Source organism: Miscanthus floridulus, chromosome 6, assembly GCF_019320115.1.
Source record: "Miscanthus floridulus cultivar M001 chromosome 6, ASM1932011v1, whole genome shotgun sequence".
Taxonomy (NCBI): domain Eukaryota; kingdom Viridiplantae; phylum Streptophyta; class Magnoliopsida; order Poales; family Poaceae; genus Miscanthus; species Miscanthus floridulus.
Window position 1 is genome coordinate 39,792,030 of NC_089585.1, and position 26,948 is coordinate 39,818,977.

The window sequence follows — 26,948 nt, forward strand, 5'->3', positions numbered from 1 at the left end:
ACAATTAGCGCGCCAAATAGGGGACCTTTGCGCGTTCCGACGATAAACATCAGGCCACGGATAGCTAGCCACGATATCAGCTGAGTCCCAAGCGCACACGTGCGCTTCGGAAGCCTAGACTTCATCATCACGGTGGGATGAGAGTTGGCATTGGCTCACAGCGCCATCCAATCTCTCCCCTCCATCGGCCTCAACAACGAGAGGCTTGAGCGCCAGTTCGGTGTCTTCCTTGGACCCCAGCAGTCCTAGGAGGACCAGCGCTGCCTCACCCTTTCCGACGCCAACGACATGGCGCGGTTTTCCGAAGGAGGATCCCTCTCCCCGGAACACCACATATGGAGTGCCCTGACAACGCTTTCGTTCGGTCTCTGCAACGCTGCGGCGACCGTTAGCCACCTTGTGGCATGACACATGGTCCTGCCGTCCGCGAACAACGAGTTTGTGGGAGTGATCGAACACGTCACGGAATCTCTCCACAACCTCCTCACAGAGGAGCCGGGGTCATTCTCTAGCTCTGACTCCAGCCGGGGGAGCCATCACCCCTCCCAGGAATGCTTCATGACGGGTACCCCCGAGGGACACGTCGAAAGCATCCCCATGGAGGAGGCTACCCCGGTGGGCAACCTTAGCGATGAAACCGAAGGGGAGACAATGGACCTACCTCGCATGGGGGTGGAGCAGCTGAAAGCCCGAAATCTAGAGATCGAGGAAGCCAGACTCCAGCTTGTGCAGGAATGCATGGAGCTCGATCGGGAGATCAAACACCACAGAGATGGTGGGCGCGCACGCGCCATGGCCCGTGATGTAAACCGAAGGATCATCGCCGACAATGAAGCCCTTCCTCGCTTCGCCCGAGCGAGCCAGAACATCGCCGTCGCAGCGGCCTTGCTCCATGGCCTTCCAGAGGCCGCGATGCCCAAGGATCATCGGGCCCACCATGAGATTCGCACGGTGCTCGAGCGTGCAGCGGCGCAGCAGGCAGAGAGCTCATTGTCTCGGCGACACGAGCTCAACACCAGCCAGCGCATGCCCTTGGCGCGTCCCACCAGGGACGTGTCAGTCCACTAGGCACCACAGGGCGACAGGCAGCGCGCCGTGGTCCCGGTGCATCAGCGTCTCGGCCACAACCACGACGCACACAACACCCTCGACGCCCGTAGACGCACCTATGGTGACTCGAGAGAAGGTGCCCGCCGTGGCTATCATCCTCATCGTGGCGGACGCTATGACAGTGGCGAGGACCGAAGCCCGAGCCCTGGCCTGTCGGGCCCTCTAGCCTTCGACCGGCATATCCACAATGCTGCTTTCTCGCCAAGGTACCGATCACCTACCAATATCCCGAAGTACTCTGGGGAGACAAACCTCGGACTTTGGCTTGAAGACTATTGGCTTGCCTGCCAAGCCGGTGGTGTGGATAATGATGACTTCATTATCCGCAACCTACCACTGTTCTTAGCTGATTCGGCATGAGCGTGGTTGGAACACCTGCCGTCCAACGCGATCTAGAGTTGGGTGGATCTGAAGATCTTTGTGGGAAACTTTTAGGGTATATATAAGCCCATTGGGAACCCATGGGACCTCAAGAACTGCCGTCAGAAGGCCAGTGAGACCCTCTGAGGGTACATCTGGTGCTTCTCTCTATAGTGCAATAAGCTCCCTAATGTCGCCGACGCTGACATTATAGGAGCCTTCCTATCTAGGACTACCTGCGAGTCTTTGGCTCATAAGTTGGGACGCAAGGGCCCGCGAACCAACAAGGAACTCCTAGACATCGCCACCAGCCATGCCTCAGGAGAAGAGGCAGTTGGAGCAATTTTCGATCGTCTCGAGGGCAAGGCAAGGCGAGATGAGGACGCCGACGAAGGCACCTCCAATCGTTCCACCAAAAGGAAGAACAAGAAGCAACAGCGCGAGGACTCGCTTGTGGCCACTGCTGACCGCAAGGGTGGTCAGAAGCTCGCGGAGAGCACTCTGTTCCACTTCGAAAAATTACTCAAGGGGTCGTGCCCGAACCACGCCTTCCCGGTTAAGCATCTACTCAAGGACTGCAGCCTCATGCAGCGGTTCCTGTTTGGAGGCTCCAACAAAATGGAGCAAGGAAAGGACCCTGCCCCCACCATGGATGACATTGAGGAGAAGGACGATGACTTCCTGACCTCGGACGGCTGCCTTATGACTCCAAACGTCGTCAGAAGGTCGCGCCCCGCGAGGTCTACACGGCCACACCTCCCTCCCTTCGGTGGTCAGTGTGGCAGAATAGGCTAATCTAATGCCTCCCATGAGTGCTTGTCTTCCATTAGATACTAAGCACCCCAAGGAGAACACTAAATTACTCGGTTTCGTCGGGCACACCCCAAGGGAGAACCCAAAAATCCACATTTTTGCCATCAGGATCACAAATGAGAGAATAAAGCTTACATCATTCTGAACCATTTCTTACATCACTTTTAATACAACATCAGAGTATAATATTTATTAATATAATAGTGGAATGAAATCATATTATTAGAGTTATGAACAATTTAACTGAACAGTGAAATATAAACATGTGATCAAAATTATAGCGGAAATGAATATCTAATCATGACATGATGAAGTAGTGATATATAAACTACGACAACAGATTATGAAACTTTCATTTATAAAAGCATTTGGTGAGAGTTTATAAATAACAACTACAATCGCAGCGTAAAGGAATCCTCGCTGAGCCCACCAGGAGGTATCCACACACAAGGGTCAGCTCTAGCATCCACCTGTCACCTGCAACAGGGGGAATAAAACCCTGAGTACTCAATTGTACTCAGCAAGACTTATCTGACAGGGGGAAAGAAAAGACTCCAAGGATATGCAAGGCTATCTAGCTTGTGGGTTTATTGCATTTGCAGGAAGCATTACTAAGCGTGCGTCCTTATATTCGATTTTTATTAATAACCGCATTGGTTCATTAACTAACCATTCTATGTAAGCACCTGTACTACTTTCAAGCAGGTGGAAAACAATCAGATTTCCTTTTCCTTCCATCTTTCATCTTTCAGTTCTTACTATGGTGCTAGGCATAAGATAAGCCGTACCGACTCGGCGGTGATTCACGAACCAATGTGCCCAGCTAGGTGCCTCGAAAACACATGCCCCGTTTGTACCCAAGGCACAAGCAGGACCAATCCATCACCCTCCTATCCTAGAGTCCTAGGTCCCCATTCAAACTGGGACTCTAAGCCCTCGCCCCTAAGTCCCGGACTCAGTGCGGTGCAAGGACCTCCTCCATAAAAAAGTAACCCTAACAGTCAGTCTAGAAAGAGCCGGAACCCATGACAAGAGAGCAACAAGTCTTCCAAGCGCCCATACTCAAGTATGTGCTCGGGACAATAGATCTGTGACTTGCCTCGATGGCTTATGCAACGATCGGTCCTTAACTGACACAGACAGGGAAAGCAGTGTAACCAAGCCATGCCCCACATCCACGGTGACATAGCCTCTTAAACCCACCAATACCCAAATCATATCCCTGCCCGGTCACTATTTTTCTTTCCACCATTTATATTGTCCAAGTGATAATAATACAGTAATATATTTCCTATCTCTCGCGAGTGACAGCCATCACTCGACTTCTATCAGAGTCCTGTAGCATAGCATCCTACACGATCCTGTCATACTAGTAAGACTCATAGGATAAAGATATATATGCAAGTGGGGTTTATTCAACTCCTTAAAACTCAATGCACAAATATAATTTAAACTATAGAAAATAGGGGTTATGCACCAGAGCTTGCCTGGGTAAGATATAACCAAAAGTTAGTATTTACATCTTCAGACCATCCACCATCAACTAGATAGAATACCCATTGCATCATCTCCTAGAGAGAATACCATTACACCATCTTTGGATTCCCAATCATCCTTCAATTGATCCATTGATCCATCATCGTACCTATATGATATGCAATACGATGCAATGCAAAGACGTAATTAATCGACTGCAATCGTGACTCATAAAGTACGATTTACGCCTCTCAAGTTAACGAGCTAGTTTTAATGACGATCGTACTTAGGCTACATATCCATGTCGTCGAATCGGGCGTTATTTCCCAACAATTATTTTAGTTATATAAATCCAAGTGGTTTCTTTATTTCATTCTATCGATTTAATCATTATTCGAAATAGGACATCATTATCTATTTAGCAAACTAATTATTCTAGAGCTACAAAAATTATAGTGAGTACCTAATATTGCTAGGAGCTTACTGAAAAAATTTTATATTCAACACTATTACCAATTTATCACAACAATTCCTACAAATTTATCTTTTCACAATATTAAGTACCTTAAATTAATTATATAACTCCCAAGAATATTATCAAACTATGTGAACAAAATATACTAACAGGTAGATCGTGATTTTAGAGACTCAACAAAACTGGTTTCACCATTTTTGGATTCATATACTATTTTATATTGCTTTTATAACTTTAATTCCAAAACTAACTTAGCAAATGCTTATAAGACTAAAGGCCAGCAGGAACTGCGCACATGAGGCCCAGGCGCTGCGGCACAGGCCAGCCCAACGAAGACCGGTGGCCCACCAGGCGGTGCGCAGGGTGCGAGCGGCCCAAGTGCGGTGGCATAGGCCCAGCAAGGCGACAACTGGCCCAGCCACGGCAGCCACAGACCGGCCCAGCACGAGAGCAGGCGGGCGCGCTACTAGCGGCCTAACAGGCTGGCTCACGCGTGGTGAGCGCGGCCCAACACGGGCGGCAGGACGTAAATTTGCGAGAAAGCCCCTATACTTTCCTTAAATTAATCCGCGGTACCCTAGACACTATTCGACACTATTGACCCGAGTCACGTATTTTGCCAATAAACCCTGTATAAAATATTTGCTTGGATTTCTCACCTCAGCTCCTCCCACAAAACAGAGCACCGGCAAGGAGCCCATCCACCGACCACGGAAACGGCTTGTCGGCGACGGGTAGTAGGCGGTGGTGCGGTGGCTAGTGTGGGCAGTGCCAAGGCGGCGGTCCAGCATGGCCATGGGGGCCCACGTGTGCTCGTTCGCACATGCGACGGACGAGCCACCGCGGCGCACCACGGCTACTTTGGGCATGGGAAGGGAAGCGACAGGGGCGCGGTGGTGGTGCGGTGTGCAGCTGTGGGCAGAAAGCAGCGTGCCAAACAGCTCCATGGCGCATCGGGGAAACAGGAGTAGCCATGGCGGAGCTGAGACGGTGAGATAGCGGGCACTTCGACGGGAGGCGCGCGGGTGGTAGGAAGACGAGGGGGGCACCGGCGACTGCGGGCATGGGCGCATGAGTTGCTCGACAGGGCGACTCTGATGGAGAAGGAAGAGGATGGGGTGCCGACGCAAGGGTTGCTCGGCAGGGCAACCTGGCGGAGAAGGAAGAGGATGGGGTGCCGGCGCGCGGGTTGCTCGGTAGGGCGACCTGGTGCAGCGACCGCGGCGGTGGCTGAGCTCGGTGCGGACGGACCGGCGAGGCGCTACGGTACGGGAGCACGGAAGGGCGACGGTCCAGCGTGGGAATGGAGGGGTGGCGCTCACGCGCGGTCATGCGGGGAGGACCGACGACGACCAGGGTGGCGCAGCAGTGGGGTGCGGTAGTACGGGCGGCATAGCACCAGCAGCAGGGGTGCGGCAGTATGGGCGGCACAGGCGGGGATGAGAAGGGCGAGCCGGGGCGGCACGTGCGCCCATGAGGGGGAGGGCCGAGGGAGCCAATGAGCGGGAAGGAAAGCGCAGGAGCTAGGGAGGGAGAGCATGAACATGGGGCTGCGTCCAGCGCGGTGGTAGGCGAGGGAAAGAAAAAAGGGTCTACTGCTGCCTGGACACTCGATGATGCGACAGGGTACCTGCTCGACTGGCGCTCGGCTAATTTTCAGATGCAACGCAAGAGAGAAGGGCAAGAGTGGAGCCAACGAGGAAGCAAATGCACGTGAGCAAGGTAGGCGGTTCCAGTAACAAAGGACGAGCTCTACAGCGGCCAAAGTGACAAAAGGGTAAGGGCGCAGACCTATGTCAGTTCGTGAGAGCAGTGCCACGGCTGGCTACAGCTTGCGCACAGCAGGAGCAGATGCGACCTTGCCAGGCCCGGTGTGTAGTCTACGGCCACCAGGCTGGCCAATGGGGCAAGGCATGGCAAGAGGACAACCAGGCGATCGGGGACAGTAGCGCGGCGATGGTGGCTCGGCTCAGCCAGACAGCAGACGCGTTGAGACGCGTGGTGACTGCGGGCACAGGCTGAGCAGTCGAAACCAGTGATGTGCATGCTTTTTAAAGTGAAGCCAAGGCTGCCCACCAGTGCAGTTAAGGTTTGACCAAGCTCACTAATCCAAAGTCCACGCCACCAGCTAGCTAGGGAAACATTCGGCGCAACCCAAGAGCGACTTGGGAAAAAGATACGGGAAGGCCAAGATGAGTTCGTCGAGCAGCGCATCGGTTCAAGAGCAGCACACCAAACGTGGTTCTTCATGTGTTCTAACGAGTTTTCGAGAAATTCTTGGGGTAACCCCACTACATCAGACCATTCTATGATCCACTCCACGCCAAAGTACTCACCATGAAGCAACTAGCGATACAATAATATAAAGTTAGTGTTTAAGAATTTAGCTAGAATTTAATTGCTAGCATGCCATTGTTAATCATTTCTGACTTAGAAAATTATAACTTTTTGGTTTGAACTAACATCCAAGAACTACCCAACTAGTTAGTTCAATATAACTCGCCACGAGCGATACTTTTAAACATCAGTTAAATGTTAAAATCCGAGAAAATCATTTCGGTAATTTTTGTCTTAGGCCTAAATCACGTCGCTAATCGAGCTCATAACACCAGAGGTGTTATAACCAACCCCCCTTAAAAAGAATCTCGTCCTAAGATTTGAAGCAAGAACCAGAAGAGGGGGAAACACGATTACATTCCGTAGATCAGGGATTACATGAAAGATTACACGACTTCGAATACTAAACCACATGGGGATTTAGAGATACATGGTTAAAAGCAACCTAGTACAAGCGAGACTTAATCCAGAAGTCAAGATAGACGAGGACAATGGAGAAACAATAAGATAACGATGATCCAAAACATGGTGTAGGTCCAATAGATCCAGAAACAGTCGACTGAGAAGTAAAACATCATGAATCCTAGGATCGACTATCCAAAGGTAGACTTGAACTTCTGCAAAAACCAGATCCATTCTTCTTCATAGACTACACCATCACCTTAGACTGACGAACCTAGTTCCACGACTGATGGCTGAATCTCGTAGCTCTACTCCAAATGCGAGGGAATGGGATGAAGAAGAAGAATAAGGACCAAGGGTATCTTATAGAAGTGAACAGAGGTGGGGCACAACACACTGAAAGTGGATGCGGCGGGAATGGGATACACAGATTGCTGTGGGGATAAACAAAGCCATGGTGCACTCCCTGCACAAGCGAGCTGATAGGAAATAAAGGAGGGGAGATAAGAGTGTGCGCTCGACGAGGGAGGCATGCGGGCGACCATGTTCACAAAAGAAGAAAGGAGGGAAGGGAAGGGGGTCTGGTATGAGGGATGAGGTGTGAGAGTCGAGAGCCGACCGGATGCTAGGAAAAAAGGAAAAAGCGCACTGTGCACAAGGATGGCGAGTGTGGCATGATGTCGCGGCCACACGAAAACGGGGTGCTAAAAGTCTCGACACAGACGATGTCCGTAGGACACGCAACATAGTAACCCAACATGCGTAGCATGGTCAACTAAACATAGGGCCTGGGACAAGACGTCCACTCCGGCTTTTGCAATCACTCCCGACTACCCGAGCCTAACTTTCCTTACTACTCTTTTTTTTCTTTTCCCTTCCTTGACCACATCCATCTTTCCTATGGACTAAGACCATGTCATACGTTCTTCCTCCGAAACCACCTTCTCTTGCTTACCTTGAGAGAACATTGTCATCAACCTGTTGTGGATTTCCTGTTTAAACACCTAAACATTTCCAAGGAAATTATTTGTAGCAAAGGTGGTATGGTGGTGTAACTTGGTAAAGGTACTTGGTTAACAACCTCGATACCAACGCGTGCCGAGCAGCGTCACCTGTGGCAGCTGTTCCACAGGGAGCCCTTGGTTTCATCACGGCACCATAAGCTATTAACTAGGCAACTACTACCAACTTACACGCCATGAAGGCGGTGGGGTCATAGACCATAGAATAAGGAGAGTATTGCAAGGGAAGATTCAAACAACAAGGGTTCCCTTCACAACAAGGGACAAGAAATTCAAATCCAACAGCGGATTTGATTTAAAGAGATTCAAGTGTTTTATTGGGACATCCACAATTAGTTGATAGAGTGTCCAATGTTCTCCAATCATGACTGGTTTGCTGATATCTGAATGGCAACTTCTCTTGTATCCCGCTTAATATCGCCTTTTAAAGACTTCAAGCACGTCTACTGAGACCTAAAGGCAGATGGACGCAATAAACACAGCAAAATAAACAAAAGGCACATTCCAATGGTCTTATATGGGTACAACGTACAGGCATCCAAACTCCCATTCATGTCACAACATTCACCTTTATTACTGGCGGATGATCTCAACACTACGGATGGAATACAACGGCAAGAGTAAAAGATCAGAGGACAGCAACGAAATGCACTACTAGTATGGGTACTGCATCCCAAGGCAACTAATCTACATCTTCTCGTGGCAATGGTTGAGTGAGAGGAATCAAGGGCTCTTCTTCTGACACTTTTGAGGGTGGAGGTGCTGGCGACACTGCAACACCAGTTCTCCTTCTTTTAGGCGGGTGGATAGGGATCCCCTCCAAGATTGGGGCATCCTACCTTTCATCAACCAACGTCCTCCGCTTGGCCCTAGCGAACAGATAGGCCTCACCCAGCTGATGGTCATGCTGATCTTCAGCCTCCTTTAGGGCTTCTGACGTGGTAGTTTCCTAGCTCTTAGCAGCTGCAACACTGGCATGCGCTTCGGCGAGCTACACCTAGAGCATTCGGTTGAAGATCTCGGCTTCCTCAGCACGCTAGAGGCACGCCCTTAGCTCCAAGGCTTGCTGGTCATACTGCTCATCCAGCGCTAGGAGGTACATGGTCAAGTGCACCATGGTTGGACTGTCTTCTTGTGTGTCTTGCCCTTGCAAAGCCTCCATGCGAGCCCTCCATGCCCCAATTCCTGTCCAAAGGTGGAAAGAACTGCATGGGGGTACAGGCAATGGGCTCTTTATAGATCTGGCAGAGGTACTATAGGGCTTTGCAAGCCACAACCTGGTAGGTGCCAGTGAAGCTAAACCTAGTTGCAGTCACACTCTAGGCTTCAATGAGGTTGGGGAACTCTTCACTCTTCCTGATGTAGACAGTAACCTCACACCGATCGGTTCCATGCTTCTCATACTCATGGCCCTCATACTCAGGACGATCTCTGACTTCGAGCTTTTGTAGGGTGGCATGTAGGATTCTAGAAAAACCCTCAACGTTAAGGCAGTAACTACTAACCTAGGCTCTAGCCATTTCTGGAGTGGTGGTGAGGAAAGCTGAGCAAAAAGCTTGCTAAAAGGAAAAGCTAAGCGAGCTAAAGTGCGCCAAGTGGTGGTACCAAGGGCAAAGTTAGGCTCTGCTTATAAAGGCAGAGTGCTCAGTGGTCCTAGCGCAGCCCACTAGGGTTCCCGCGTGGGATCACTAAGACAAATTGACCAAATTCCACGTGTTCGAGGCGAGCGACGTGCGATGCCATTACTGACTAGTGTGACTACAGGGCAAGGGTCCGATAGGAGCATAGAAAAGGGGTACAGAGAGACGTGGGTCATGATCGGCATGAACCATAGGCAAACACGGAACACGAAGCCATAATGCAGACCTAACTCTGGAACAGAAATGGGCCAGTCGTGCACAATACGACACGCGTGACACCAATGTATGGCATATCTACAAGCAATACAGGCACTACAATGCACAAACAGGATATGTATGAATGCATGTCCTATACGTCCTTTCACTGTTGCCAACATATTGGGCAACCGTTCTTAGATTTTTGGCACATCATTCTCTCTTTGTAACTAGTCGATACTATCGGACTATGCTCGAGTCAGTGTACCTGTAGAAAACTTGATTAATTCTACCTAAGTTAGTAGAGTGACATCTATCATGGATACATAACCATAGTAATAGGGCTACTTATATAACTTCGCATACAAACGTCCTAACTTTTTGAAAAGAACTTATTGTCGAACTTTATTTTAGAAAAGATTTTCGAAGCTTTATTTCCTCATTTGCACTCTGATACCACCTATGGCAGAACCGCCTAATCTAATACCTCCTAGGAGTGCTTCTCTTCCATTAGACACTAAGCACCCCAAGGAGAACACTAAATTACTCGGTTCTGTGGGGCACACCATAGGGGAGAATCTAAAAATCCACATTTTTGCCATCAGGAACTCAAATGAGAGAATAAAGCTTACATCATTCTGAACTATTTCTTACATCACTTTTAATACAACATCAGAGTATAACATTTATTAATATAATAGTGAAATGAAATCATATTATTAGAGTTATGAACAATTTAACTAAACAGTGGAATATAAACATGTGATTAGAATTATAGCAGAAATCAATGTCTAATCATGACATGATGAAGTAGTGATATATAAACTACGATAATAGATTATGAAACTTTCATTTATAAAAGCATTTGGTGAGAGTTTATAAATAACAACTACAATCACAGCGTAAAGGAATCCTTGCTGAGCCCACCAGGAGGTATCCACACACAAGGGTCAGCTCTAGCATCCACCTATCACCTGCAACAGGGGGAATAAAACCCTAAGTACTCAATTGTACTCAGCAAGATTTACCCGACAGGAGGAAAGAAAAGACTCCAAGGATATGCAAGGCTATCTGGCTTGTGGGTTTATTGCATTTGCAGGAAGCATTACTAAGCGTGCGTCCTTATATTCGATTTTTATTAATAACCGCATTGGTTCATTAACTAACCATTCTATATAAGCACCTATACTACTTTCAAGCAAGTGGTAAGCAATTAGATTTCCTTTTCCTTCCATCTTTCATCTTTCAGTTCTTACTATGGTGCTAGGCATAAGACAAGCCGTACCAACTCGGTGGCGATTCGTGAACCAATGTGCCCAGCTAGGTGCCCCAAAAACACACGCCCCGCTTGTACCCAAGGCACAAGCAGGACCAACCCATCACCCTCCTGTCCTGGGGTCCTAGGTCCCTGTCTAAACTAGGACTCTAAGCCCCTGCCTCTGAGTTTCAGACTCAGTGCGGTGCAAGGACCTCCTCCACCAAAAAATAACCCTGACAGTCGGTCTAGAAAGAGTCAAAACCCACAACAAGAGAGCAACAAGTCTTCCAAGCGCCCATACCTAAGTATGTGCTCGGGACAATAGATCTGTGACTTGCCTCGATGGCTTATGCAACGATCGGTCCTTAACCGACACAGATAGGGAAAGCAGTGTAACCAAGCCATGCCCCATGTCCACGGTGACACAGCCTCTTACACCCACCAATACCCAAACCATATCCCTGTCTAGTCACCATTTTTCCTTTCCACCATTTATATTGTCTAAGTGATAATAATACAGTAATATATTTCCTATCTCTTGCGAGTGACAGCCATCACTCGACTTCTACCGGAGTCCTATAGCGTAGCATCCTACATGATCCTGTCATACTAGTAAGACTCATAGGATAAAGGTATATATACAAGTGTGTTTAATTCAACTCCTTAAAACTTAATGCACATATATAATTTAAACTACAGAAAATAGGGGTTATGCATCGGGGCTTGCCTAGGTAAGATATAACCAAAAGTTAGTAATTGCATCTTCAGATCATCCACCATCAATTAGATAGAATACCCATTGCATCATCTCTTGGAGAAAATACCATTACACCATCTTTGGATTCCAAATCATCCTTCAATTGATCCATTGACCCATCATCGTACCTATATGACATGCAATGCGATGCAATGTAAAGACGTAATTAATCGACTGCAATCGTGACTCATAAAGTACGATTTACGCCTCTCAAGTTAATGAGCTAGTTTTAACAATGATCGTACTTAGGCTACTTATCCATGTTGTCGAATCAGGTGTTATTTCTCAACAATTATTTTAGTTATATAAATCCAAGTGGTTTCTTTATTTTATTCTATCGATTTAATCATTATTCAAAATAGGACATCATTATCTATTTAGCAAACTAATTATTCTGGAGCTACAAAAATTACAGTGAGTACCTAATATTGCTAGGAGCCTACTGAAAAAATTTTAGATTCAACACTATTACCAATTTATCACAACAATTCCTACAAGTTTATCTTTTCACAATATTAAGTACCTTAAATTAATTATATAACTCCCAAGAATATTATCAAACTATGTGAACAAAATATGCTAACAGGTAGATCGTGATTTTAGAGACTCAACAAAATTGGTTTCACCATTTTTGGATTCCTATACTATTTTATATTGCTTTTACAACTTTAATTCCAAAACTAACTTAGCAAATGCTTATATGACTATTGGCCAGCGAGAACTGCACACACGAGGCCTAGGCGCTGCGGCCCAGGCTGGCCCAACGAAGACCGACAGCCCACAAGGTGGTGCGCACACACAGGCGCGAGCGGCCCAAGTGCGGTGGCACAGGCCCAGCAAAGCGACAACCGGCCCAGCCATGGCAGCCACAGACCGGGCCAGCACGAGAGCAGGCCGGCCCAGGTGGGCGCACTATCAGCGGCCTAACAGGTTGTCTCACGTGTGTGAGCGTGGCCCAACATGGGCTGCAGGACGTAAATTTGTGAGAAAGCCCCTATACTTTCCTTAAATTAATCCATGGTACCCTAGACACTATTCGACACTATTAACTCGAGTTGCGTATTTTGCCAATAAAACCCTATATAAAATATTTACTTGGATTTATCACCTCGGCTCCTCCCACAAAACAGGGCACCGGCAAGGAGCCCATCCATCGGCCACGGAAATGGCTTGCCAACGAAGGGCAGCAGGCGGTGGTGCGGTGGCTAGCGTGGGCAGCGCCACAACGGCAGTCCAGCATGGCCGTGGGGACCCACGCGTGCTCGTTCGCATATGTGACGGACGAGCCACCGCGGTGCACTGTGGCTGCCGCGGGCGTAGGAAGGGAAGCAGTTGGGGCACGATGGTGGTGTGGCGCGCAACTATGGGCAGCAGCGGGACCAAGGGACGCGGGCCAGCATGAGGCCGCGGCATGCATGTGGGACCACAGCACGAGGAGCTACGAGCGAAGGATGCAGCGTGCCGAACAGCTCCACAATGCACTGGGGAAACAGGAGTAGCTGTGGCAGAGCTAAGACGATAGGACAGCGGGCACTTCAGTAGGAGGCGCGTAGACGGCAGGAAGACAAGGGGGGCGCCGACGACTATGGGCACGGGCGCATGAGTTGCTTGGCAAGGTGACTCCGGCGGAGAAGGAAGAGGATGGGGTGCCGGCGTGTGAGGTGCTCGGCAGGGTGACCTAGCGGAGAAGAAAGGGGATGGGGTGCCAGCGTGTGGGTTGCTCGGTAGGGTGACCTGGTGCAGCGGCCGTGGTGGTGGCCGAGCTCGGCACGGACAGATCGGCGAGGCGCTATGGTATGGGAGCATGGAAGGGCGGTGGTCCAGCATGGGAATGGAGGGGCGGCGCTCACGCACGGTCATGCGGGGAGGACCGGCGATGACTAGGGTGGCACAGCTATGGGGTGTGGTAGTACGGGTGGCACATCACCGGCAGCAGGGGTGTGGCAGTATGGGCGACATAGGCATGGACGAGAAGGGCGAGCAGGGGCGGCGCGTGCGCCTACGCGGGGGAGGGCCAAGGGAGCCAGCGAGCGGGAAGAAAGGCACAGGAGCTATGGAGGGAGAGCAGGAACATGGGGCTGTGTCCAGCATGGTGGCAGGCGAGGGAAAGAAAAAGGGGTCTGCTGCTGCCTGGACACTCGATGATGCGATAGTGTAAGGGCCAATAGAGCTCGGCCACACCTGCTCGACTGGCGCTCTCCTAATTTTCAGACGTGATGCAAGAGAGAAGGACAAGAGCGAAGCCGACGAGGAAGCAAATGCACATGAGCGCGGTAGGTGGTTCTAGTAACAAAGGACGAGCTCTATAGCGGCCGAGGTGACAACAGGGTAAGGGCGCAGACCTATGCCGGTTCGTGAGAGCAGTGCCACGGCCAACTATAGCTTGCGCACAGTAGGAGCGGATGTGACCCTACTTGACCCGGCGTGCAGTCGACAGCCACTAGGCTGGCCAGTGGGGCAGGGCATGGCAAGGGGACAACTAGGCGATCAGGAATGGCAGCACGACGATGGTGGCTTGGCTCAGCCAAACCATAGACGTGCTGAGACGTGTGGTGACCGTGGGCACAGGCTGGGCAGCCAAAACCAGTGATGTGCACACTTTTTAAAGCAAAGCCAAGGCTGCCCACCAGTGCAGTTAAGGTTTGACCAACCTCACTAATCCAAAGTCCACACCACCAGCTAGCTAGCGAAACATTCGGCGTGACCCAAGAGCGACATGGGAAAAAGATACGGGAAGGCCAAGATGAGTTCGTCGAGTAGTGCATTGGTTCAAAAGCAGCACAACGAATGTGGTTCTTCACGTGTTCTAACAAGTTTTTGAGAAATTCTTGGGGTAACCCTGCTACATCAGACCATTCTATGATCCACTCCACACCAAAGTACTCACCATGAAGCAACTAGCGATACAAGAATATAAAGTTAGTGTTTAAGAATTTAGCTAGAATTTAATTCCTAACACGCCATTGTTAATCGTTTTCGACTTAGAAAATTATAACTTTTAGTTTCAAACTAACATCCAAGAACTACCCAACTAGTTAGTTCAATATAACTCACCACGAGCAATACTTTTAAACATCAGTTAAATGTTAAAATTTGAGAAAATCATTTCGGTAATTTTTGTCTTAGGCCTAAATCGCGGCGCTAAACGAGCTCATAACACCAGAGGTGTTACAGTCAGAGTCCACCATAACCTTTGATCAAACCGACCATCTGGATAGCGTCCCGCACCTAGGAAGATATCCGCTCATGGTTGACTCGATTGTCGGCCCAAAGCGGCTCACCAAAGTACTGATGGATAGAGGCAGCGGCCTCAACATCATGTACGCCAAGATGCTCAGTGAGATGGGCATCGACCGGACGTGCCTCTGCCCAACCCAAACATCTTTCCACGGTATTGTTGCCAGGAAGCAAGCCATTCCACTTGGGTAGATCGATCTGCCCATTACCTTCAAGGATTAGTTCAATTATAGGATTGAAACCCTCACCTTCGAGGTGGTTGGGTTCCCCAAAACCTTCCATGCCATCCTAGGACATCCATGCTACGCGAAGTTCATGGCCATTCCCAACTATACATACCTCAAGCTAAAAATGCTGGGCCCCCGTGGGGTCATCACTGTTGGCACCTCCTTCAAGCATGCCTATGAGTGCGAGGTCGAGTGCTGCGGTCACGCCGCAGTGATCGTCACCTCCGAGGAGCTCGCCGCCCTCAAGGAGGAGGTCACTGAAGAAGTGCCCAATGCCAAGAAGTCAACTAGGTCATTCGAATCAGCAAAGGGCTCTAAAGAAGTCCTCATAGACCCTAGGAGCTCCGAGGGTAAAATGGTGCGCATTGGTATCATGCTTTCCTCCGAATAAGAAAGCACGCTCGTCGACTTCCTTTGCGGCTACAAAGACATCTTTGCATGGAATCCCTCAGATATGCTAGGCATTCCGAGGGAGGTCACCAAGCATACCTTGAAGATCCACCTAGGCTCAAAGCCAGTGAAGCAACGCCTGCGTTGCTTCGATGAGGAGAAATGCAGGGCCATTGATGAAGAGATAGCGAAACTCTCGGCAGTCGGGTTCATCAAGGAAGTATACCACCCAGAGTGGTTAGCCAACCCTGTCCTTGTATGAAAGAAGAGTAGGAAATGGAGGACATGTGTTGACTATATGGGTCTCAATAAGGTGTGCCCAAAGGATCCATTTCTTTTATAGTGCATAGACCAAATAGTCGACTCTACCTCGGAGTGCGAAACCCTCTACTTCTTTGATGCGTACCCCAGGTACCATCAAATCATGATGAAAGAGTCCAACCAGCTCATGACATCTTTCATCACCCCCTTTGGATCGTTCTACTGTGTCTCAATGTCGTTCGGTCTAAAGAACGCTGGGGCTACGTACCAGCGTTGTATGCTCAAATGCTTCAGGGACCTCATCGGGCGGACCGTTGAGGCCTACATTGACGACATCGTGGTTAAGTCCAAATGGGTTGACCAGCTTGTTGCTGATCTTAAGTAGACCTTTATGAAACTTCGAGCAAATGGCATCAAACTCAATCCCAAGAAGTGTGTTTTTGGGGTCCCGAGGGGCATGCTGCTCGGCTTCATTGTCTCCGAGCGTGGCATCAAAGCCAACCCAAAGAAAATCTCAGCCATCACAAGGATGGGCCCAATTCAAAACATAAAGGGGATTCAGTGAGTTGCAGGGTGCCTCATAGCACTTAGCTGATTCATCTCACACCTCGGCGAATGAGGTCTCCCCCTTTATCGACTCTTGAAGAAAGCTGATAGCTTTGAGTGGACATCCAAGGCCCACGAGGCACTTGACATGGTTAAACTACTTCTAACAAGGGCTCGATCTTGGTTCCTCCAACCGATGGAGAATCCCTTCTACTGTACATAGCGGCCACCATGCAAGTGGTCAGCGTCGCCCTGGTAGTGGAGCGGGAGGAAGAGGGGCACACCCTCAAGGTGTAGCGCCCCGTGTACTTCATTAGCGAGGTACTATCTGACTCTAAGACCCGCTACTCCCAAATCTAGAAGCTCTTGTACACTGTCCTCATCACCAAGAGGAGCTATGCCACTACTTCGAGTCACACCTGGTGACAGTAGTGACATCGTTCCCCCTCGGTGAGGTCATCCAAAGCCAAGATGCCATGGGAAGAACCACAAAGTGGGTGCTCGAGTTGATGGATCAGGGCATTATGTATGCCTCCTGAATGGTGATCAAGTCATAGATGTTGGCTGACTTCATCGCAGAATGGACTAAGGTCCAAACACCACCAGCAGTGATCGATCAAGAGTACTAGATGATGTACTTCGATGGATCATTGATGAAGAAGGGCGCCAGCACGAGGCTAGTCTTCGTATCGCCCCTCAGGGTATGCATGAGGTACATGGTCCGTCTCCATTTCCCCTCATCTAATAATGTGGCTGAGTATGAAGCACTCATCAATGGCCTATGTGTCACCATCGAGTTGGGCATCTGATGCCTCATCATCCGGGGTGACTCCTAGCTGGTCGTTAACCAAGTCATGAAGGAGTCAAGCTATCACAACGCCAAGATGACTACGTACTGCCAAGAAGTTCGACGGCTAGAGGACAAATTCAATGACCTCGAACTCAATCACATCCCAAGGCGCCTCAATGAGGCGGCCGATGCACTTGCAAAGGCAGCATCTGGCCAAGAGCCGATGCTAACAGGTGTCTTCGCCAGCGACCAACATAAGCCCTCAGTGCACTATGAAGGGTCAGAGTAGGCCGACGATAGTCCGTCCGATCCAGCCTTGGGAGCTAACCAACCAATGGCTCTAACCGGCCCTGAGGTCATGGAGCTTGAAGAGGATCCAGTGATAGAGCCTGACCCTCTAGTCGACTAGAGAACACTCTACCTCGACTACCTCCTCTATGACACGCTATCGATGAACAAGACAGAAGCTCGACGACCACACATCACGCCAAGTCCTTCGTTTTTGTAGAAGGCAAACTCTACAAATAAAGCCACACTAGGATCCTGTAGCTCTGCATCCCCATCGAACATGGGAAGCATTTGTTGATAGATATCCATGGTGGGGTCTGTGGACACCACGCCGCGCCTAGAACCTTGGTTGGAAACGCATTCCGATAGGGCTTCTACTGGCCCACTACAGTAGCCGATGTCGAGCAGATCATACACACCTGCAAAGGGTGTCAGTACTATGTTCGGCAAACTCACCTCCTGGCCTAGGCACTCCAGATGATCCCCATCACATGGCCCTTCATGGTCTAGGGGCTCGATCTGGTTGGACCTCTAAAGAAAGTGCCTAGGGGCTACACCCACTTGCTTATCACCATAGACAAGTTTACAAAGTGGATAGAAGCTCGGCCAATCTACATGATCAAATCCGAGCAAGCCGTGACATCATCCATTACTTTGGAGTACCAAACTCCATCATTATAGACAATGGCACACAGTTCACCGACAAGAAATTCCTTTGATTCTGTGATGAACACCATATTTGGGTTGATTGGGCCACCGACGCGCACCGCTAATGAATGGGTAGGTCGAGCGTGCAAATAGCATGCTCCTACAAGGTCTCAAGCCTAGGATCTTCAACTGGTTGAATAAATTTGGCACAGACTGGGTCGCTGAGCTCTTTGCGGTGCTCTAGAGCCTAAGGACAACCCCCAGTCGAGCCACCGACTACATGCCTTTCTTCATGGTCTATGATTCTGAGGCTGTCCTCCCAACTGACCTTGAGTATGGAGCGCCAAGGATCAAAGCATATGATGAATAGGGAGCCGAGCATCCCACAAAGATGCCATGGACAAGCTAGACAAAGCTCACGACATTGCCCTCCTCTGCTCAGCCAAGTACCAGCAGGCGTTGCGACAGTACCATAGCCGATGGGTGCAGGATCGAGCCTTTAACGTCGGGGACCTAGTTCTCCACCTCATGCAGAGCAACAAGGACCGCCACAAGCTCTCCCCGTCCTAGGAGGGGCCACATGTCATCATGGAAGTACTTCGGCCAGGCACCTACAAGTTGAAAACCATTGACGTGAGGTCTTCACCAATGCCTAGAACATTGAGCAGCTATTTACACCAAAATTTGGGAGGAGAGCGTGGGAACTCGTAGGCTTCCAGACTTATGCCAATCAAGGAGTCGATAGAGTAAAGATTGATATCTGCTGGATCGAATGCAACACTGGATCCATTCTCTTCGAATGACATCAGCAGATAACAATGACATGATATAATTAGCGCCAAGAAAATACATATGGGACTACAAAAGGGGAAAGATTAGAGTCTAAGTTATCTTAAGATAGGAATATTTCCTTCATACCAAAGAATTGTATTAGGTCGAATTCGAGTAAGGTTCGTTTTTAGGCTCCAGGTATAAATACCAAACCCCGGCTATTATAAAAGAATCAACCAATCAAATACAAAGTCAATTACTTTTTTCGGCTCCAGTCACCCCTTAGGAGTAGGAGTAGAGTAGATCTTGGTGAGTTCTTCAGCAAGTATGGCTGCATCGATCTGGCTGACCTCCACTGCTTGTCTGTAAGTACTGTCATGGTTTATACCTCTATTCGTATGGCTGCATCGATCTGGTCGACCCCCACTACGACTATGGTATAGGCTAGTTATCGACTCTTGTCTAATTCAAGTATGGCCTATGTGATTCTGCCTCACACCCCACTGCTTGAATTAGATCAAGGTCAAGTTATCGGCTCTACCTTAGCATGGCAATCTTTGGTAGATTCATTAAGTTACCGATATTGCTTATTGCTTTCATTATTTATCTAATTATAGCAATATCATTATGCCCGATTGAGATTGATCTGGATCGGCCTTACATCTTGTTTAACTCATCGTTTGCTAATTTAAAACTGATCTAATCTACATCTTAAGCGATGAGTTATGTTTTTATTGGCTATTTTGCGTCAATCTTAATCATGCATAGTGTGCGGTTAAGGCATGTCCGATCTTGAGTAGATCTATTAGCTAATAAAAACCGTTCCATGGCCCATCATCATGGCCTATGGGATTCTGCCTCTCACCCCACTGTTGGCACAGTGGAGTGGGGATCATTAGTTGGTAGACCCGTTCCTGAGAAGGCATGACCTTAACTATGCACTATGCCTGAATCGGCTGTTTAGCCGATATTGAATGCTTTCACGAACAGTTCACATTATGAGATCGTTGAAGTAGAGATAAGTTGAAAGATATATTAGCCCCATGATCTTGTTATTATATTATGGCCTGCATGATTCTGCATCGTGCCCCACTGATATTAGTAATGAGTTAGGGTTGTTGAGTCTATTGTTATTTCTATGGCCTGCATGATTCTGCCTCATGCCCCACTGGTCATGACGATAGATGAGATCTAACATGTTCATTAGATTCATCTTTATTAAATGGTTAAGTGATGTTGAATTGTTTCTTTATATAAAAAGGAGTTCGGTTACTTATAATCATTGGCTCAATACAAACCGATCACCGCTAATACCTTATTGCCATTGATTAATATTTGCTTAAATAACATTTATCTTGAATGATAACTGATTCTTCTTATACAACCCCATAAGCTTTAACCGATTCATTCTTGTAAATATGCTGGGATCGACTATTTAGTCAATCTCCTCTCATATCGGCTCTCAAAGCCGCACATTCGGGGCTGTCTAGCAACACCGGCCTGTTCCACCCTTAATTACTGATGAGCTTTCTCTCCTTGTCAATTGTAGGGTCAAATTGACTGGCACGTCTCAATAGGATTGTGCAGGATCGACCACCCTTGCACTGAAGCTAGGTAGATCTGCTCCATCGAGTGGACCCTTATGGCTTGCTGCATGTGTCCTTGGCACAGAGACAAAAATTTTGTGTCGGCAGCAGCTACGTTGTTTTTACCCCTAAATAAATGCATACTTTCTCTTATCAGTTTTGTCATCAAAATCCCTAATCTTTCATGACATTTGACCCCTACAAGTGCGAGTGGTCGTACCTCACTCGGGGGCTGGTATGAGTACGTTTATCTTACAAACATTCTCTGTGTTTTCTCTCTTTTCTCATGGTAAGTCCTAAGGGCTAGGATTGCGGGAACAACTCTAAGTATAACTAGTAGGACTGTGGGAAACTCACGCCCCAGTGGCTACGGTCTCCTTGCTCACCAGCATGATTAGAATTGGCTCGCCCGCACTCTAAGTTTTTTGCAACCTTAACTATAGGAAGGGTTGGAAGGCACTAAACCCCTTTTACAAAAAGAGAGAGAAGAGCTGAAAAGCTGTTTGCCGTAACAAAATTTAAGAACTTGTTTATTTTTGCACAAATTCACCACTTACAAAGCAATTTCATCATGAAAAGGGACTGATGTATTCATGAATACAAAAAACTATTCACATGGGGCTCCCCCACAACTTAAACGATTACATTTTCTAACTAGTTCTACTCTAAATACTACTATGGTCATCGCGCCACGCTCTCCATCAGCAACGTCCTACCGCTCCGTGGGATCCTTGAGGGTGCCGTCATCTACAATGTCGAGTACCACGTCGGTGACTGTGGTGTCTTCGCTAGGGCATCCAGGGACTACACCATCGTGATCAGCTGCAACCCTAACAACGGCACCTGGATAGGGGGCGCTGCCACCGAAGAATGGCTGCCATGGCTGATGAATGTCTCTAACATCTCATCATACTTCATGAACTAGCCGATCTGAGCGGTTGCAAGGGTGAAGCCCCCCATCGACATGATCCTAGGCGGCTTCCCCACCAACAAGGCTCGCCCAGAGTAGATTCACCAGAAGAGGTCCCCGTATGGCTCCATCCCAACAAAGGCCTCACGGATGACGACAAAGCCGACGACGCTCAACACCCTCTAGTGCGTCTCCTCCTTCGGCGGAAGCGGCCCCTTCTTGATGAAGGTAGTCGACACCATCTCATCTACATTGGATGACCTCTAGCTTGACGTTGCGCTCTGGATTCACGAGTAGATTTGTGAGTTTTCCTCTCCCTGGCATTACCCTCTCTCACTTAGAAACCGCTGCGACGCATTAACGCATTCGGTGAAAAGGAAGAAGAGGGGAGGCGGCGGTAGCTCAGGAATAGGTGGAGGAATGAGATGAGAACCCTCTCCCTTCCCCTATTTAAGGAGGACACACAACATTTGGAGAAAGGCAAAAGGTTGGGATGAAAAACTCTCTCTCTTCCCCTATTCAATGCAGATGGGAATTTTATGCTGATGAGAATTCGAGGAGACATGTCTGGACTGATGGGACATGCCCTACTCAATGAGATGGCACCTGGTCAAATGGGACATGGCTTGGGCATGGCCCACCACTACCGCACGCCAGGCACGAGAAACAAGGCGCACCCGCAAGCAGGCGACTCTCCGCTTCCACAGGCAAGACCTAGAAGGACCCAATGATGAAACCTCCATTAAGGGAAGACCAACGGGCCTCCTGGGTCGATCAGACGGCCTAGGTGAATGCCGAATGAATAGCCACCGAAAGATAAGCACCTTTGTTTACTTACTTTGTGTGTCAATTTTACTATCGAGCCTCCGACCCCTACAACGGTAGGGGCGCGGACATCGCTCAGGGGCTACCGAGAGTGTGTACTTATTTAGACATTCTCTTCGCCCAACCCCTCCTTATGTTTAAAAACTAGAGGCGCGGTGTGTGGGTGTAAAACTTTAAGGAAAACTAGACAAACTGCTAGACCCTATGCCCTACCCCTCCTTGTGAGTCAAGGCAAGTACATCAAGGACATGATCAAGAAGTTTGGCATAAGTGATAGCAAAGTCATTAGCACACCAATGGGAGCCAATGGCAACTTGGATAGTGATGCAAGTGGAAATATGGTGGATCAAAAGTTATATCGGTCTATGATTGGAAGACTACTCTATGTGACCGCATCAAGGCCGGATGTCATGTTTAGTGTATGCATGTGTGCAAGATTTCAAGCCTCACCAAGAGAAAGTCATTTGAAGGCTACAAAGAGAATATTGAGGTACTTTAAGCATACACAAAATGTTGGTTTGTGGTATCCCAAAGGAGCAAAGTTTGAGCTAGTTGGTTACTCCGACTCGGACTATGCGGGATGCAAGGTTGAAAGGAGGAGCACCTCAGGCACATGTCAATTGTTGGGAAGATCACTTGTTTCATGGTCATCAAAGAAGCAAAATAGTGTTGCATTATCAACCACCAAAGCCAAATACATATCCGTCGGTAGTTGTTGTGCACAAGTACTTTGGATGAAGGCCACTTTAAGTGACTTTGGAATCAAGTTCAAGAAAGTGCCATTGCTCTATGACAATGAGAGTGCAATCAAGTTGACCAACAATCCGGTTCAACATGCAAGAACAAAGCACATTGATATTCGCCATCATTTCATAAGAGATCACCAACAAAAAGGGGACATTTGCATTGAGAGTGTAGGCACCGAAGATCAACTTGCCGACATATTCACCAAGCCATTGGATGAGAAAAGGTTTTGCAAGCTAAGGAATGAGTTGAACATATTGGATTTCTCAAATATGTGTTGATGCACCTCCCCACTTATATGACATGCCTCTCCTTCGAGCAATTCAAGGTAAAAGTTGATTGGCATGGCATACATCCTTGCTAAGGACTTGTTTAGTGCATCTAGACATCTTTCATGTTTAATAGGCTCATTCATGAAAATCAAATGAATTTGATGATTGTATGGTACCACTATTGCTTCTATGCTTATTTTGATCTAGTGGTATCATATAACATGTTTGTGGGCTTATAAACCTAGTGTTTAATCAAGAAAATGAGCTCTAAGTGTTTAACTCAACATAGTACAAGATAGCCCTTATTTGGAGGTGTGAAGAAGCTTGTCCTTAGATCAAACCGAGTTAAATATCTTTGGCAAATGATCTAGATTTTACCAAAATTGTGGGAATATGATCCTCACCCCATTGATTGACATTGATAATCCTAACCTATCTATTTTTTAAACCTTTGTGGTCATTGATGACAAAGGGGGAGAGAAACAAAGATATAAGTGATAGGAGAAGAAACAACAGAGATATTAGTACATGGGGAGAAAAGACAAATGATATATTAGTGTACTAAGATGGTAAAAAAGGGGAGAGATATGACAAAGGAAAGGAATCAATTAAAATTTTGAGCACACAAGTAGGAGGAGCAAGCTCATGAACTTGTATGGTGCATTTGAATGTTCATTTCATATGTTTGCTTGCATGGCACAAGTTTTAAATTTCGATATGCTTGTGTGGTGTATGCTAGTTGTAGGTTTGAATGATGAAATGAAAAACTAGCATGCATAGGTTATATATTGATTTCATTTTCAATGTGTTGTTTCCAAGTGGTATCAAGCTAACCATGATGCTAAGGATTGTATAATGGTGCACTTTGATTAGTATCACGCTTCAAAGGTCCATCTTTTATACCTTAGCATCATTTGGTAGACATTGACTCCTATATTTCCTATCCAAGCATATGTGCAAGCTACAATCCAAACTCTTAGCACATATGTAGGGGGAGCAATTGCTACCATTTGGGGTTCATGAAACTTGTCAATATCTTTTTTACACATGGTAAATATGCTTGGGCAAGCACCATGGATTCAATTGAATTTCAATTCATATCTTTGTGAAAGGGTTGTCATCAATTACCAAAAAGGGGGAGATTGAAAGCTCTAGTTTGGTTTTGGTGAATTGATGAAACCCTAAGTGCTAACCTAGTTTATCAAGTGATCATGAGATAGGTAGCATACTCCAAGTGATGAAGCAAATGAAGATCATAGCATGATGATGATGATACCATGGTGATGATCAAGTGCTTGGACTTAGAAAGAAGAAAGAGAAAAACAAAAAGCTCAAGGCAAAGGTATAAACCATAGGAGCTATTTTGTTTTGGTGATCAAGACACTTAGAGAGTGTGATCACATTTAGGATTGATAGCCATACTATTAAGAGGGGTGAAACTTGTATCGAAATGCGGTTATCAAAGTGCCACTAGATGCTCTAACTCATTGCATATGCATTTAGGATCTAGTGGAGTGCTAACACCCTTGAAAATGTTTGTGAAAATATGCTAACACATGTGCACAAGGTGATACACTTGGTGGTTGGCACATTTGATCAAGAGTGGTGAAGTTTGGGAGCAAGGGTAAGAAACTCCACCGGTAGAGTGTTCGCCCGTAGAGTGTAGATAGTCCGACGGTGCCACCAGCGCCCTAGACAGAAAAGATAGAGGTCACTGGGAGTGACCAGACGCTGGCCACGGTTGGACCGGCGTGTTCGATCAGGTGTAACAGCGAAGACGCTGGCGTCGGTCAAATGATCGGACGCTGGGTCGCCCTACGACCGGATGCTGGCAGGGTATGTTTGGTCAGTGCTGACGTATGCTGACGTAAGGCGCACAGAGGAGATGATGAGTGACCGAACACTGGATGAGTTCGGTCGGGCAAGACCAGACGCATCCGGTTGTGAAAATTCACGTTTGGAACCTTACTAGAAATGACTGGATGCTGAGGTCCAATGTCTGGTCACTTTCTAACCGACGCATCTGGTCAACAGATGACCGTTGAGATCAGACGACTCTTGTTGAATGCAGTGTGACACGTGGCTAACATCGAGCGACCGGACGCTAGGTCCTGAGTCCGGTCGATCAGACCAGAGCGTCCGGTCACCCCGTGTTCAGCCCAGTGAAGGGGTACAACGGCTCTATTTCATAGGGGGTTCTATTTAAGCCCCATGGCAGGTTCAAGCTCACTCTCTTGGCCATTTGCATTGACATAGCAACCTTGTGAGCTTAGTCAAAGCCCTCCCACTCATCTCCATCATTGATTCATCATCTTTGTGAGATTGGGAGAGAATCCAAGTGCATTGCTTGAGTGTTTGCATCTAGAGGCACTTGGTGTTCGTGTTTCACTGTGGGATTCGCTTGTTACTCTTGGTGGTTGTCGCCACCTAGATGGCTTGGAGCAGCGAGGATCGTCGAGCAGAGAGTGGTGATTGTCTCCGGCTACGATCGTGGTGATTGTGAGAGGTTCTTGACCTTTCCCCGATGGAGCGCCAAAAGGTACTTTAGTGGATTGCTCATGGCTTGTGTGATCCTCATCTTGTGTTGGTTGTGCAGCACCCTATTGAGGGTTTGGCTTGTGAAGCCAATTAGTGCGTGAACCTTCAAGTGAGTGAATCGCCACAACGAGGACTAGCTTGCCGGCAAGCAAGTGAACCTCGGTAAAAAATCATTGTGTTCATCATTGATTCCGAGGTAATTGGTCTTCATTGTTATTCATCCTTGTGATTGATTGGTTTCTTCATCTACATGGCGGTATAACCTTCTTGATCACTCTCTTTACTTTACCGCAAACTAGTTGACAAGCTCTTTAGTGTAGCTAGTTGTGAGAGCTTGCTTGCTTGCTTGGTGTGGCTCTTTAGTTAGCCTTTGAGAGCACACTAACATAGGGTAGTGTCATAGCTATTGTGTGAATAGACACTATCTAAACTAGAATTGTGATAGGTGGCTTGACTTTTGAGTAGGCTAGCGCAACACTAGCTTCGTCTCATAATTGTCTAACCGTTTTGTTAAGTGTTGTTGTAGAAATTTTTAATAGGCTATTCACCCCCCCCTCTAGCCATTAGGACCTTTCACCTATCGAATGGCTTGGGCATCTACTAGGAGGTGGGTTAAGAAGTAGTGGAATGCCACATGAGGGCTCTACCAACCCTGTCAGCGAATGACGGACCTAGATTCCACACAAACATGCCTGTTAGCGAGCTCATTGAGCACGACACTTGAGCCATTGAGGCAAGCGTCATTAGCTTAGCCCCTCCGATTGTGGAAACCGAGGATGGGGTGACACATGAAACATGGCCAACCCCTATCAGACCCTAAGGGGCTCGAGTGTCACACTCAGGGACAGGGCGACAGTCACAAAAATGAGCTGACCCTTGACCGAATCCCCGCCATGTGCGGGGTCTCGGGGAAGGCCGAACTTGCAATGAGACCGAACGCATGGTCGTAGAACGATAGCTAAAATCCTAAGAAGGGGTACATGTGAATACAAGAGTAGTTCTACTATCCTCTTTTCGGTCTCCAGTGACATCCGACCCCTCCAAACCGCAAGGGGTCGGACCTCACTCGG